Genomic DNA, 15,024 nt, shown 5'->3' with positions numbered 1-15,024 from the left:
GGTTGTGTGGACATGGAGTTTCTGGGCGATTTTAACTCTGGCAGTGTTATGTGTTTGACATAAGTCTCACTTGTAGGGCTATCCGCAGAATGACCAGAATTTGGACTCCTATGTTTGGTGAGTTCCTCAGACATTTTTGTCTTTGGAAAATCAGTAGCATACTCTGGGGATTGCAGTCAGTAAATGCTAACATCCATTTGTGTTTCTAACCTCATATCCCTCAGAAAAGATATGTTACAACTACCCCTGTTACAACAGCAACATTCTCAGTTTATAACAGCAATATTTCAAATATGTCCCTATTTTTTGGGCCTCAGTTCCACAATTATGTCAAGCTTTGTCCAGATGTCATGCACTAAGAGGTTGATAGGTATGGTATATGATTATTTAGTGCCTACATTTCTGAAATTATCCCAGTGATGTATCAGACTGCCAGACATGTTATGTGGAAGAGACCTTATATATGAGGGGAAGCCTGGACATTCTGTGGGACTCTGTACAGTTGACAGGTCTGTGTATTCTGGAAATTGTTGATAGACTGTCAGGATTGTGCAGCAGTGTATTTTGTCAATGTTATTTGGCCTGTGTAGGGAGTGGTGTGGATGTATGTGTTATGGTTCTTTTTCTATCTGCCTATGCATGCTGCTCCTGTTTCTGGTGGTCTATTGGCTGTATATGTTTGTAGGGGCAGACTGAGACATGTCCCATACCACAGTCAGGCATCATAGTACACTGTGAATTGGGCCAGTATATGTGGGGGTAGTGTGTGAGTGGCAAGCATGCTGAGATGTTTTTGTTCACATAGTACTTATACTGCACTGTTCCTTTGGCTTACTGCTATGTCACTGTGACTGTGGTTGAATTGGTTGTGGGTATGCACTTTCACAATCGTGTCTGTTTTTCAGTGCTGTGACATGTTTTTCAGTGCTGTGACATCCCTGTAGTGCCTGATATATTTGCCAATACATGTGTAATTTCCCCTAGAAGATTTAGGTTAGTGTTGTGTCAGTCTGACTGTAGTTTGAACAGTGCTTAGTGACATGCTTAGCATCTGAGTGTAGTTTCCCTAATGTGATGTTATATCCAGACATAGTGTTGCCTGGCCCCCATAACTGCTGTGTATTTTGGACACATCAGTGGGCTGATGTGAGGATTTCAGTCACTAACTAGTGGGAAGTAATTGAGTGTTGGACTTGTGCTATTTCAGTCAATATATGTTAGGACAGGCATGAGGGTGTTCCTGCAGAAACTGTGTCAGCTTATCTACTCCATTATTTCAGATATGTCCCTATTTCCATGAATTTCTCCCTCCACTTTGTCAGGCCTGGCTCAGGTTCATTGCACTAAGGGTTCTGAGCCTACCTTGGAACTGTCTGGATTATTGCAGTATGTCCAGGTTTATTGCTCCTATTTCTGGTCTGTTCCACAGATGCATTATTTTCATATCCCTGGTAAATTAGTGTGAGGATCTGAGGATTTCTGACAGTAAATGATGGCATACATTTCAGTTTCAGGACTCACATCCTTCAGAACATGTATGCTGAAACAAACCCTGTCTCTCTAGCAACATTCTACATTTATAAGAGCGATATTTGAAATATGTCCCTAGTTTTGTCCCATTGTCCCCCCATTTGGACAGCCTTGGGCCAGATTTCTTGCAGTAAGGGTTGGTAGGTATGGTTCTGAGGTATGACCCCACTACATGTTATGAGTACATATATATATATATATATATATATATATATATATATATATATATATATATATATATATATATGTGTGTGTATATATATATATATATATATATATATATATATATATATATATATGTGTGTGTGTGTGTGTGTGTGTGTGTGTGTGTATATATATATATATATATATATATATATATATGTACACAATATGTATATATATATATATATATATATATATATATATATATATATATATATATGTATGTGTGTATATTTTATATGTATATCACTATTTATATTATGCATATATTTGTCCATATATATGCATCATCATCATCATCATCATCATCATCATCCCCTTTTTCACATTTTTTTTTACATGGGGTCGGGGTATCGTATTAACTGTCGCCATCTCTCTCAATTCAGTGCCACTCTCCTGTCTTCTTCAACACTCATGCCTGACTGTCACAGATCTTCTTTCACACAATCCATCCACCTCTTTGCTGGATGCCCTCGCTTCCTCTTACCTTTTTCTTGTCTGTCCCAAATCTCCCTCACCAGATTGTCTTCTTCTTTTCTACACGTGTCCATACCATCGTAATCTGTTTTCTTTGATCTTTTCTGCAATTGGAGCTACTTTGGCTTCTGCTCTTATGTCCTCATTTCTTCACCTGTCCCGCAGTGTGCATCCTACCCCCTTTCTCAGGCACTTCATTTCCATCACCTCTAGCTTCTTCAACTGTTCTGCCTTTACTGCCCAGGTTTCTGTACCATACAGTAGTACTGGTCGCACCACTGTCTTGTACACCTTACTTTTCAGCTTCTTTGGCATTCTTCTGTCATATACTACACCTGATACTCTATGCCAGTTGGCTGCAGCCCCTCTGATTCTAGCTTTGACCTCTTCATTCAGACTACCCTTCTCCTCAACCACCCCTCCCAGATACCTGAAGCTGTTTACCTGTTCCACTATCTTCCCATCTATCTCTATTCTCAGCTTCTTCTGATTTCCCCAATCTGCTGCCATTACCACTGTCTTATCTGTGCTTAGTTTCATCTCATGTGCCTTCAGATTTGCATTCCATTCTCCTCTCCTTTGCTGAAGTTCTAGATCAGAGTCTGCCTGTACTGCCACATCATCTGCATACAGCAGCTTTGTTGCTCTGACCCCTCCAACCTGTTTGCTGATGTAGTCCATTACCAGTATGAACAGCAGTGGGCTCAGAGCTGAACCCTGGTGTACACCCACTCCCACTGGGAACCCCTCAGTGAGGCCAAACACTGTTTGTACTTGAGTCACTGGGTCCTTGTACATAGCCTGTACTAATTCTACCAATGTTTCTGGGACTTCAAACCACCGCAGTACTGCCCAGATCAGATTTCTTGTGACCTTGTCATATGCTTTCTCCAAGTCTAGGAAAGCCCAGTTTGACTCTCTCCTCTTCTCTAGTTTCTTCTCAAGTATCTGTCTCAATGCAAACATCGGGTCAATTGTGCTGCATCCTGATCTGAATCCGAACTGTTCATCTCCCATCTTACATTCTACTATTCTGTGTATCTGTTTATCAATCACCCTCTCCAGAACTTTCATGCATTGTGGTAGGAGTTTGATGCCTCTGTACTGTCCACAGTTGTGGATGTCTCCTTTGTTCTTGTACACTGGCACGAGCATGCTTATTCTCCAGTCATCTGGAATACGCCTTTCTCTCCACACTGCAATTAGTACCCTCAGGAGCCATTTCTCCCCTAGCTCACCCAGCATCTTTATCATATCTGATGTGACCTCATCTGAGCCTGCTGCTTTCCCTGACTTCATTTTCCTTAGTGCTGCTCTTACTTACTTCCATATATATGCATCTCCATACATAAACCTTACTGATTCTACAGAATATTTTCCCTACTGCTGAATGAGCATATGCTGGAAAAAGCATCAACAATCCCTACATCTCAAATGGTGTAGTGTTACATTGCTCTGCCTATGGTATACAGGGCACTGCATTCATGACCTGGCAGGGCTGATAATTTTGTTGCTATTACAACCGCTTACTCACACTTACATCTGCATTAATTCTTTAAAAGAAGAGAGAAAGGGGTGATAGGAAAGTGGTGGAAAAGGGGCACGCAGAGGGAAAACAATATGAAAGATAGCTTCAAATGTGCAGGATGGGTGTACAGAAGGTCCATAGCTGTCCATTTCTTATACAGCAACAGCTGTGCATTTGCACAGAATTTGGAGGTGAATTTGGACACTCAAACCCAGAGAGAGGGGTGAGGACAACAGAAATGTGTTGTTAAACCTGCTAAGCATAGCTGAGCATTGCTAACCATTGCTCACAGTTCATTCTCATAATATACCACACTAATGACTTCATTTAGTAAGTGTATATGGTTTTCATTGCATGACATGGCTGTATGTGCTTTCATTACAGTAGCAAGGGGTGTAACTATACTGCATGGGACTCGTGTATACATGTGTGTTTTCACTTTATATTCACTCACATATCCATTTTGCACCAGCTACACTACCCTGGATGACAAAAATAACTAACCATATATTTTAATATGAACATAGCACATTTAACACTGTTTTCCCATGTAAATTTGGATTGTCTGTTGTATTACTCTAACCGTGTACACCTGCATGCAAAGCTGGGACTCTGACCACTACAGTATCTTGGTTTGGGCATTTGAGTTGTATATTTTTATTTATCACCTATTGGGTATTAATATTATATTACTATATTAAATGGAGGTTATTGAGGTTTTCTGCCATGTCATTGAGAACTGCTGTCATGATATAATGGCATACATTTCAGTTTCAAACTTGTATCCTTCTGAACATTAATACTAATGCATAACCTGTTTTCTGTCAACTTTCTGTCTGTCCTCTGTGCAGATGGGATGACACCAGTGCTCAGGCTGTGGTTGATTACACTGCAGAATGGGTCTAAGACCCCATGCCTGTATTCATGTTGGATGCAGTCAGGAATGGCATCAGGTCTATGGAGACCTCTATGTGTTGCCTTTGAGAGGACATTATAGACCTGCTTCCTGATGATTAGGGGAGGGGGGCAGGTGCTGTACATGCACATGTGTACCTATGGGGGGACAGGGGGTGATGTTTACACTTCATCTGTCTGCAGCCGGTTGCCTATATCCTTGGCATATGTGTATGTGGTGTTATTGACCACCACTACAGAGCAGGCATGTGTGTTGCTTCTGGAATTGCAGACACATGTCTGGAAGGCCTAGTGATTGGCTTTGGTTGATGTCTCCAATGTGCACTCAAATATGGCCTTCGAGTACATCACCTGTGACCTTATTTGCTTGTGTGGAACAAGGTGACATGGCTTCCAATGAGGCACCTGTTCCTTCTTGGCCCATCCTGCAATTATTTCTACCTATAATGGTTGTTGTGTATTGCTGCTGTCCACCACAGGTGTTCAGCATACCTTGATGGGGTTGATGATGTATTGCTGAGGCCACAAAGCTATGTAGGTGTCCACATAGTATTGTGGTGTGGTCCTGGACTCTGTTACTAGTCCCAACATATGGGATGCCATTCATGTGGGCCTTGCCCACTTTCTTTGCCTGTGTGGGGGACATTATGGAGGTCCTGGGGCTACAGATTCACAGAAAGTAGATGAACGTACCTCACAGGACAGGACATGTGGAGACAGGCCAACAATATGGGGGACAAAGCTCCAGAATTAGGTACAGATTGCATGTCATTAGTGTTGTTATACACATGGTGGGTTGCTAGATTGACAGGGTTCATCTGGACATGCATTTACTGGGTGATTTGACATCTGACAGTGATATATCTCTGACATACCTCTCAACTGGCATGTTGTCCACAGACTGGCCAGATGTTTTCTTGTTATGCTTGGTCTGTTCCTTGAACAACATCTGTTTTTGGTGGGTTGGTAGGATAATGTGAGGATTGTAGTCAGTAACTGTTGACATCCATTGTTGTACCAGACAGCATATCCTTCAGGGATGCTATGTTACAACAACATGTGTAACACCAGTTACTGTTTCAGTTTGTAACACCATTCTGTGTGATATGTGCCTCTTTCCAGCCCCCTATCCCACAAGTACGTCATGCATTGTCCAGACATCCTGCACTATGAGGTGCAGAGGTATGGTATATCATTAATTACCAAGTTCACTCCAGTTATCATGCCAATGACCTGGCAGACTCCTGGCCATGGTATGCTGTGGTGGCCAGCATTATGGTTCCACACCTTGGTAATTCTGTGGAAATCTGTACATATGACAGTTATATCTATCTGGCCATTGTCAACAGATTGCCAAGATTGTGTAGCAGTGTTATGTGTAGATGTTGGCTGGTCTGAGTAGGGAGAGTAGCAGATGTGAGTGCCATACATCCTTTACCTATCTGACTCTGCATACTGCTACAGCTACTGGTGGTCTATCATGTCTGTATGCTTGTATGAGCTCACTGTGAAATGTCCTGTAACACCTCAGGATTTCCAGTACACTGTGAATTGGGCCAGTATATGTTGGTGTAGTGTGTGACTGGCAATCAGGATATGTTTGTTTAGAAAGTCGTTCTACTCAAAAGTTCATTTTGGGTACTGGTATGTTGCTGTGATTGCGGTGTACATGTTTTTGGGTGGACATTTTTTACCACTCTCTGATTTTCACCACAGTTCCATCCCTGTAGTGCATGCCGTATTTGAATATACATGGGTAATTGCCCAGAGGTGATGTGGGGGAATGTCATCTTGGTCTTACTTCATAAGGTGCTGGGTGACATGTTTGGCAGCTGTCATGGGATTTCTTTTCTGTTTCATCACTGCGGTCATACCTCTACACTGTCCAGAGGCCTAGACACTGTCCAGATGCATGGCTCATTTGTTTGGTCTGTTCCCCAGACAGCTGTTGTCCTTGGCTAATCAGTAGGATACTTTGAGGAATGCAGTCAGTAAATGCTACCATCCATTGTTGTTACTGACTTCATATCCCTCAGAAAAGATGTGTTACAACAAAGCCGGTAACACCAGCAACTGTCTACATTTATAAAATCAATATGTCCAATATATCCCTGTGTTTGGGCCTCTGTCCCCATTTATGTCAGGCTTTGCCCAGATGTCATGCACTAAGAGGTTCAGAGGTATGTAGTATCATTATCTATTGCATTAATTCCTGCTACCATCCCAAACCCCCAGACATGTAACAAGGAAGCTGCCATAGATATGAGTCCTGTGGCTATACATTCTTTGGAAAACTGTATATTTGAGAGGTTTGTGTATGTCTGCCCATTGTTAAAAGACTGTCAGGATTGTCTAGCAGTGTCATGTGTAGATGTTATTTGGGCTGTGTAGGGAGGGGGTACATGTGAGTGTCATGGGCTCTTTTTATCTGACTGTGCATGCTGCTCCAGTTTCTGGTTCCCTATCGCCTATATATGTTTGTACATGCAGACCATGACATGTCCTGTAACATCTCACAATTCCCACTACACTGTGACTAGGAGCAATATATGTAGGGGTAATGTGTGAGTGGCAAATGGGATTTTGTTGCTCACACAGTCATTATACTGTAGTGTTCAGTTTGCTTACTGGTATGTCACTGTGACTGTGGTGCAATTGTTTGGGAGTATGCACGTTCACACCACTGTCTGTTTTCCACTAGTGTTACAGCCCTGTAGTGCCTGTTATATTTGCTAATGCATGTGTACAACCTGAGAGCTGAACTTGGGTAGCATTATGTCAGTCTAATTGTAGTTTGGACATAGCTTGATAGCTCAGTGTAGTTTCCCTACTGTTGTGTTATGTCCACATATTTGTAGGATGTCCAGTTGTTTGGCCGACATCTTTGGTCTGGTCCCCATAACTGTTGTGTATTCCAAACACATCAATGGGATGATGTGGGGATTGAGGTCACAAACTAATAAGAAGCAATTAAGTTCTGGAATTGTGATATTTCAGTCGATATATGTTAGGACATACAGTGTTAAAACGTCAACTTTCTCAGCTTATCTACTGACGTATTTTGGATCTGTCCCTATTTTCATGGTTTTGTCCCCCCACTTTGTCAGGCTAGGTCCAGATTCATTGCACTAAGGGGTTCTTTTTCACAGAATGTCTGGATGTTTGGCCCATACTTGTGTTCAGTTCCACAGTGTATTTGTATTTGTCTGATAAATCACGGTGATGATCCAAGGATTTATGTCAGTAAATAATGACATAACATTTCAGTTTCCATTCTTATATCCTTCAGTAGTTGTCTTCTGAAATGCACCCTGTTGCTGTTGCAAATGTCTTCATCTGTAACAGTAATATTTGAAATATGTCCCTATATGTGGCCCATTCGCCACCCCCCCCCCCTTTTACAGCCTTTGTATAGGTTTCTTCACTAACAGATTGAAAGGGATGGTTCTGAGGTTTAACTGCACTGCATGTTTTATATATATATATTTATATATATATATATATATATATATATATATATATATATATATATATATATATATATATTTTTTTTAATTCCTTCCTTTATATTTTTATATACCTATATCTATATTATGACTCTACTTTTTCATATACGTTTCATCAGACATATATTTATATTTTATATATATATATATATATATATATATATATATATATATATATATATAATATATATACGTGTGTGTGTGTTTATATATGTCTATGTACAAAACATGAGTGGTTCCACAAAGCTTTCTCCCTAATATTGTATGCCTCTACTGAATGATATGTTTGAAAAAGCAACATTAATTTCTACAGCTCGGATGGTATAGTAGTACATTCTTCTGACTGTAGTGTTGAGGGACATGGGAGTGACACTTGGGACTGCTGTCTTTATCATTAATGTTAAATGACCAGAATGCATGATATATTTGTTAAAGCATTGCAGATTCTCACAGCTCAGTTGTTATAGTGGAATTTTGCTGTCATTGTAGAGGATAGTATCCGGGGTTCGAGACTTGGCAGGGCTGATTATTTTGTCGCTGGACAAAACAAGGTCTGATGGATACAGAGTGATTAAGGCACATTTAGGCATATTATACTTAGAATTTTATATTATAAAATAATATTTATATACACACTATAATTTTACATTTACCTTCCCTGACATCCCCCTATGTGCTTTCATTAAATTATATTCTTGTGTGACTATACTGCATGGGGTACTTGTGTTTATATGGGGGTTTCACAACTTTTCTACACTGACATCTCACTTTTGGAATTGCTAAACTACCCTAGCTGACAAAAAAAGTTGCTGCATAATTTAAGTTTACTAAAATAATTTTAACACTACTTCCACATAGGAAAATCAGCTGCCTGCCTTGGGCCTCAAACTATTAACACCTGCATACAAAGCCATGATTCGAACCACTATACTATCTAGGCTGGGAAATTTCACCTGTCTATTTGAATTTAGCTCCTATGGGATGTTTAATCTATGCTAAGCAGATGGCCATAACATGCACACCCACTTAGCTACACTTAAACATTTATTAGGCTGTTAAGTAAAAGTATATTTTATTATATATTTTTAAGTTATATGGGTGTGTATTGTGGTGTTCTGACAACTACTTGGGACTGCAATCATGAAATACTGGTATTGATTTGGCTTTCAGGCTTCTATCCTTCAGGGACACCTGCTAATATATATCCTGTTATCTATCAACTTTCTAATTGTGTGATGGCAATTTTTCAGGTGTGTCCCTAATGTAGCATTTATTACCCCCATCATTTGTGCCTTTGTTAACATGCACTGCTGTAAGGGAATATTAGCATATATTTGCTTTCAGACTTCTATCCTTACGTGATTCATGCTGATGCATGACCTGTTCTCTATCAACATTCTATGTTTGTGGGGCTGTACTTGTGCTTTTTCACTTTTGGGGGATTTATCCCTGTTATATTTGCATTTGCACACATTTCTTGCTTTAGCGGTTTGCAAAAGTGTCGAATGGCACTTTTAGCAATGTAGGTGGTGTGTCACATAGCCTGTCAAACACCCCCTGCATTGCTTTCTGGTTGGCGAGTTTTATTTCATTTTCCGCAGACACTGAAATGATTATTTTTTAATTTCAGTGTCCACGGATACTGAAATACTGGCATAATATAGAGCAAAGCTATAATATTATGCCAGTTTGGCTTAGAAAGTGCCATATGGCACTTTCTGAGTGCAGGGTGATGTTTAGTGTCCATGCACTATTTGGACATGCTCCCTGCACTCATTCACGGTTCATGTCCATGTAGATTAAACAGCAGCACACCTTCATGAATATGCAAGGCTCACTGCTGTTCTAAACGGACACGAACCACTCCATGCAAGAATAGTCTTATTCTTACACAGAGTTTCAGGAATCTTGGGATATAGCTTTTCAACAAAATTATCAGGCTTTCTACACATTTTCATCAGAAAGCACTTGAAACACACTTCTCAACAACAGAATTGTGGGTTGCACCCCCACACACTCCAGAAAAAAATGTAAGGGTCTGTAGAAGCACTTATTTTGTCAACATTCCTATAGTGAAGACTGCAAAATTACGTCATTGATTTGTGGATATCAATTATTGCTAAATAGTAAAGAAATTGCTTTATGAATGCCAATTTTTTCAGTGCCCGCCACTCCTTTGGAGGTTACATTGCACTGTCTCAGAAGTATAACACCAGTGTCTGCAACATGTACATTACATTTCTCTCTTATCATATGAAATGGCAAAAGCAAATGTTATGAATATAGTTCTGCTGTAAGTATAACCTGTTTATCTCAAAAATGTGAATGCCTGCCAAAACTGCCTATGCAGTAGTGAAGTATAAGAAGTTTATTCAGATAAAACTTCACTTCTCTCCTGGGTATATCAATAGATTTGTAAAAGTGTACAAAATCTAAAATGTGCTTGATTAACAGAAGCATACCTTAGCAAAATAATGGCTGCTCTACCAAAAAAAAAACACCATAAAAAAATACCAATCTTCTGTTTTGTCCAAGTTTACACGTTTCCTTGCCTTGACGTTCCCTAGCTACATGGTTATCTTTTTATCGTGTAAATTCAACCCTTTGAGCACAGTGAAGATGCAAATGAGGTGTGAACTTATTAGAGTTACTAAAACAATACATTTGACTTATTGTAGCAGATGAAATCATAGTGTAGCCTCTACATCAGTATTAGGTACTAATGGCTTGCAAGCTAAATGATTAGTATGAGTGAAGGAAAACACAACAGCAATTCAGAAACCCTTCCCCGCAGTAGGTTTGTCAGTAACGATACACTTACAAAGTGTGGAACTAGCTTCAGTGAGCTTTTAAATGAAACAAAACACCACACATGTATACATTTTTGGTCTTAATAGCACAAGTATCCTGCACTTGATGAAAACTGTTGTATACTGTTATGTATTTTATCACAACTTGAAAGCAAATGATAGAAAATGCACTACAGACTGCATGTCTGACAGTGAAGCGGAGATTAGGGAAGAATGATCAGAATACAAAGAGAAGACAGAGCTGCATTTCTGCAAATATATTCATAAATGCTTGTAAGGTCACTTATTGAACTAAATATGTTAGCCACACATGTATAGCCAACTCAGTGTCTAAGCGTATGAACTGTTAATACTGGATGTGGAATGTGAATTGCTTGTATGCACACTATTTGATTAATATTGCAAAGCTGTGTCTGTGGCAAAGAGAGATAACCCACTCCCACTCTGTTTGGTAAGTGCAGTAGTTTGACTGTTCAAATCGTAAAATTGTTTAACCTTTGTTTCACTTCTTTTTATCTTTTCTGTTTTTTTTCCCCTTTGGCTTTGACATTTGCTCAGGGCATGAAACACGGCTAGCCAACTAAGCATTGAAACTTTAATGTCATTTACCTTATGAAGCACAGACATGATTAGTAGCATTGCACTGTGGTCAGCAACCCAGATGGTAATGTCTGCAAAAGTTACGTTGGTTACTCAACTGTCTCTGTGGCACAGGGTATAAATACGATGCGCTAAGAAAGAGAGAATGTAGGTAAAGCATAATTTGAGTCCCACAGTAGTTATGTTTACTGAGGAAGGGTCATAATCCCTGTTTATACAAGTAATATACATTTTCTATTGATGTTCACATTTGTGTGTTGCCTACCTATGTGCAACCAAGGTTCACTACTCAAGGAAAAAAGTGAAAAATTTAATTTGGTTAATCTTTCTTCTCACATCACTCCAGACAGTACTGAGTGTGGAAAATACAACTCTTTCCTGGTTTTCATGGTGGTACCATGTGTAAGTACAATGAATTCATGGTTAAAATACAGCTAAGTCAGGGTTCTAATACAGCACAATCCACTTTTTAGTAAAGGCGTCCCAATGCAAATTTTCACAAAACTGTGATTATAAAGGTAATAAGCTATGTATAGCAAGCAAGTTGACTGAACATACACATATCTTTTTAAGTATCGTGTATTATGTAGCCAACTGGATTATCATGGCAATGATGATTATGTAAAAAAATGCAGTTGTATATCTGTGATGGATACAATAGTTTACTGACAATCATCTAAAACAATCCCATAACAAGGGTATAACTGTGGAACAGAATGTTATGTGACGTATGTACCACAAATCACAAATCTATTATTAAAGTAATGCAAGTCTATCCATTTCCAGTATATTGCCAGACATTTCTCCTACATCATAGATGAGAATGCATAAACCAGGACATTATGTCACACACAAACAGTTTTAATTGAAGTGTAGCACTAGTCACTCTTTAAACTGTATACCTGTGATGACTATAACTGCCAAGCACTTCTGTGACATTGAGAAAAATCACCTTCATTAAAAATGTATGCATTTTCTTTTTAATATAGATGTGAATCCCACAAATATGTGTCAGTTCATCCCATTGATCCCACCAAAGTCATAGCTTAAAAGCCAATTCATTTAGCATATCAGTGTTGACCATTGGACAAAGTATGACCAGGTATAGCAGCACACATGCCATAAATTTAATGCCAAATGTCACATTATCCTTGCCGTTTCATAAACTCTTCCTCTTTGTTTGGCAATTTTTTCTTCGCTTACTATCATGCAAATGTGGTTGGCATGGTTGTACAGGTTTGTGCACTGGACATAAAATGCAGTATCACAAAATGGATGGAAGACATCCCATCATACTTTCTCCAGATAGCAGTTCACTCTCTTGTTCTACTCCTATCATAATCAATGCTCCATCTCCGAATCTAAAGTCCCATCAATCTGGAAACAATTCCACACCCTACCTATTCACAAAGGAGGTTACTCCTCTGAAATCTCCAATTTCAGAACTATTGCTATCCTTTCTCTTCTCTCTAAAGTCTTGGAGAAATGTATACACAAACACATTCTGCAATATCTCATACAGGAAAAACTAGTCACTTCTACACAGCATGGTTAATGACCTAAACATAGCACCTCCACTGCTCTACTGTCCTTACTTAACACTATTTCTTTAGCAGAGATGATCATAAACTTATCTCTTGTTTATTCCTTGACCTCTCTAAGGCTTTTGACAGTGTTTCTCACTCTTTCTTACTGAACAAACTGTCCAACCTCAACTTTAAGCCAGACACAGTTGTATGGTTCTCCAGCTATCTCACCAACATGGTTTACTATCAAAAGAACGAAAATCACATCCACGAGCGGTGATTTCCATGATGAATATCCTCGATTCATACATATTAAGTAGGTTGTATGCTCGACGCAACAAGATTGACAACTTTCTGTCGATTTTAATGTTAGCAACTCCCATTGCCAACCATGCTTTGAGTCCCTGCCCTGTGTACGTCCTTCTGAATGGACGTAAACATGAACGTTGACATTCCGATTGTCGCTCCTACCATGTACGAGGAGGAGGCTGTCATGCAACTGAATGTCAGCATTTTGACTGTAAACCCACCAATAGACTGCAATCAGTGAGATGTCACTCTGCTCTATCTACTCCCCTTCCAGTTAACATGGGTGTTCCCCAAGGATCCATTCTCGGTTCAATACTTTTTAATATCTTCACTAACTTACTCCATTCCTCCTGTCCACAGTCCTCTATAGTCCAATATGCTAATGAGTCTACAGTCATAACTATTGCCAATTCTCCCTCTCAACTCTTATCTGCTACCCAGTCTTCTTTTAACTCAATTGAAACATCACTCTCCACTAACCAGCTCATCCTCAACCCTAAAAAAAAGAGAAAATTATTACTCTTTCTCCGCAAAACAGCTAAACACATCACACCTTCCTTTACCATAAAGTCCCTCAGCAATACCTGCATCAAAGTCGAATCCAGTACAAAACCCCTCGGCGTTACCACAGACGATCAGCTAAAATTCAACCCGCATATAAACAATTGTATCAGGAAAACCCACCAGAAACTAGGACGTCTAAATAAAAATAAAAACATTTCTCACTGCTGAAGCTAGGATTACTCTCACTCATGCTTACCTTCTACCCAACTTATTGCTCCCAAATTCTCACAAATCTAAACTCCTCTCTATTTACTAAATTAGAGTCAGCCTATCACAAGATAGCCAGATTCGCAGCTCAACAAACCTGTAAATCCTTCCCTAAAATACTTAAACTGGCTTGAACTACCGCACCTACTTCTCTTCTCACAACTCCAACTCATAAACTCAGTTCTATATCAGCCAGCCTATTGTCAAGCACTATGCTGCCTCATCTCCCACTACTCCTCTACAAGAAATCTCTGGAGCTCAAACCAAGATCTATTATATATCTATAAACCCAAGTCTAAATCTGGGCGCAATACATGTGGTTACCACCCCTCTATAGCATAGAACAGACTCTCTCATGAAATCAGAATTCTTACACATCCCAAACAAGTTAAATCAGCTATGAAAAAATACTTTAAAAGACAGTGGACCTGCCACTGTTTTCACCCTCCCTGAATTTATCCTTCTAACAGATATACCTTCTTTCTCCTCTCTCTCCACTGTTTCCTCTTATAACCAACCTCTATTACATCTTACCTAATCCATCCTTTCTTTCCTCTCTACACTTACCTTTCCTTTATGTAATCACCTACTAAGACACTGGTATAGTACATATATTAATATAACATCTAAAAAAGAAAGGAAAAAAATACCTTCTGCTATTGCTTTCATGTAATTTCCCATGCATTTGTATCTTAGTTTGTAACACAGTACTGAGGTTTGTTTTTCACTTTTATGTACATTGTATTATTGCATGAGTTCTTAGATTACTTTGAACTGTGAAATTTGTATTCCGTGGAGCTATTCTCCCTGGGCCACTGCTGAAAAAAGGCTTTTAGTCCAGCCAGACA

Source organism: Protopterus annectens, chromosome 8.part0 (assembly GCF_019279795.1).
Source record: "Protopterus annectens isolate FY-2018-M chromosome 8.part0, PAN1.0, whole genome shotgun sequence".
NCBI classification, from domain to species: Eukaryota; Metazoa; Chordata; order Ceratodontiformes; family Protopteridae; genus Protopterus; species Protopterus annectens.
This window is presented reverse-complemented; position numbering follows the sequence as displayed.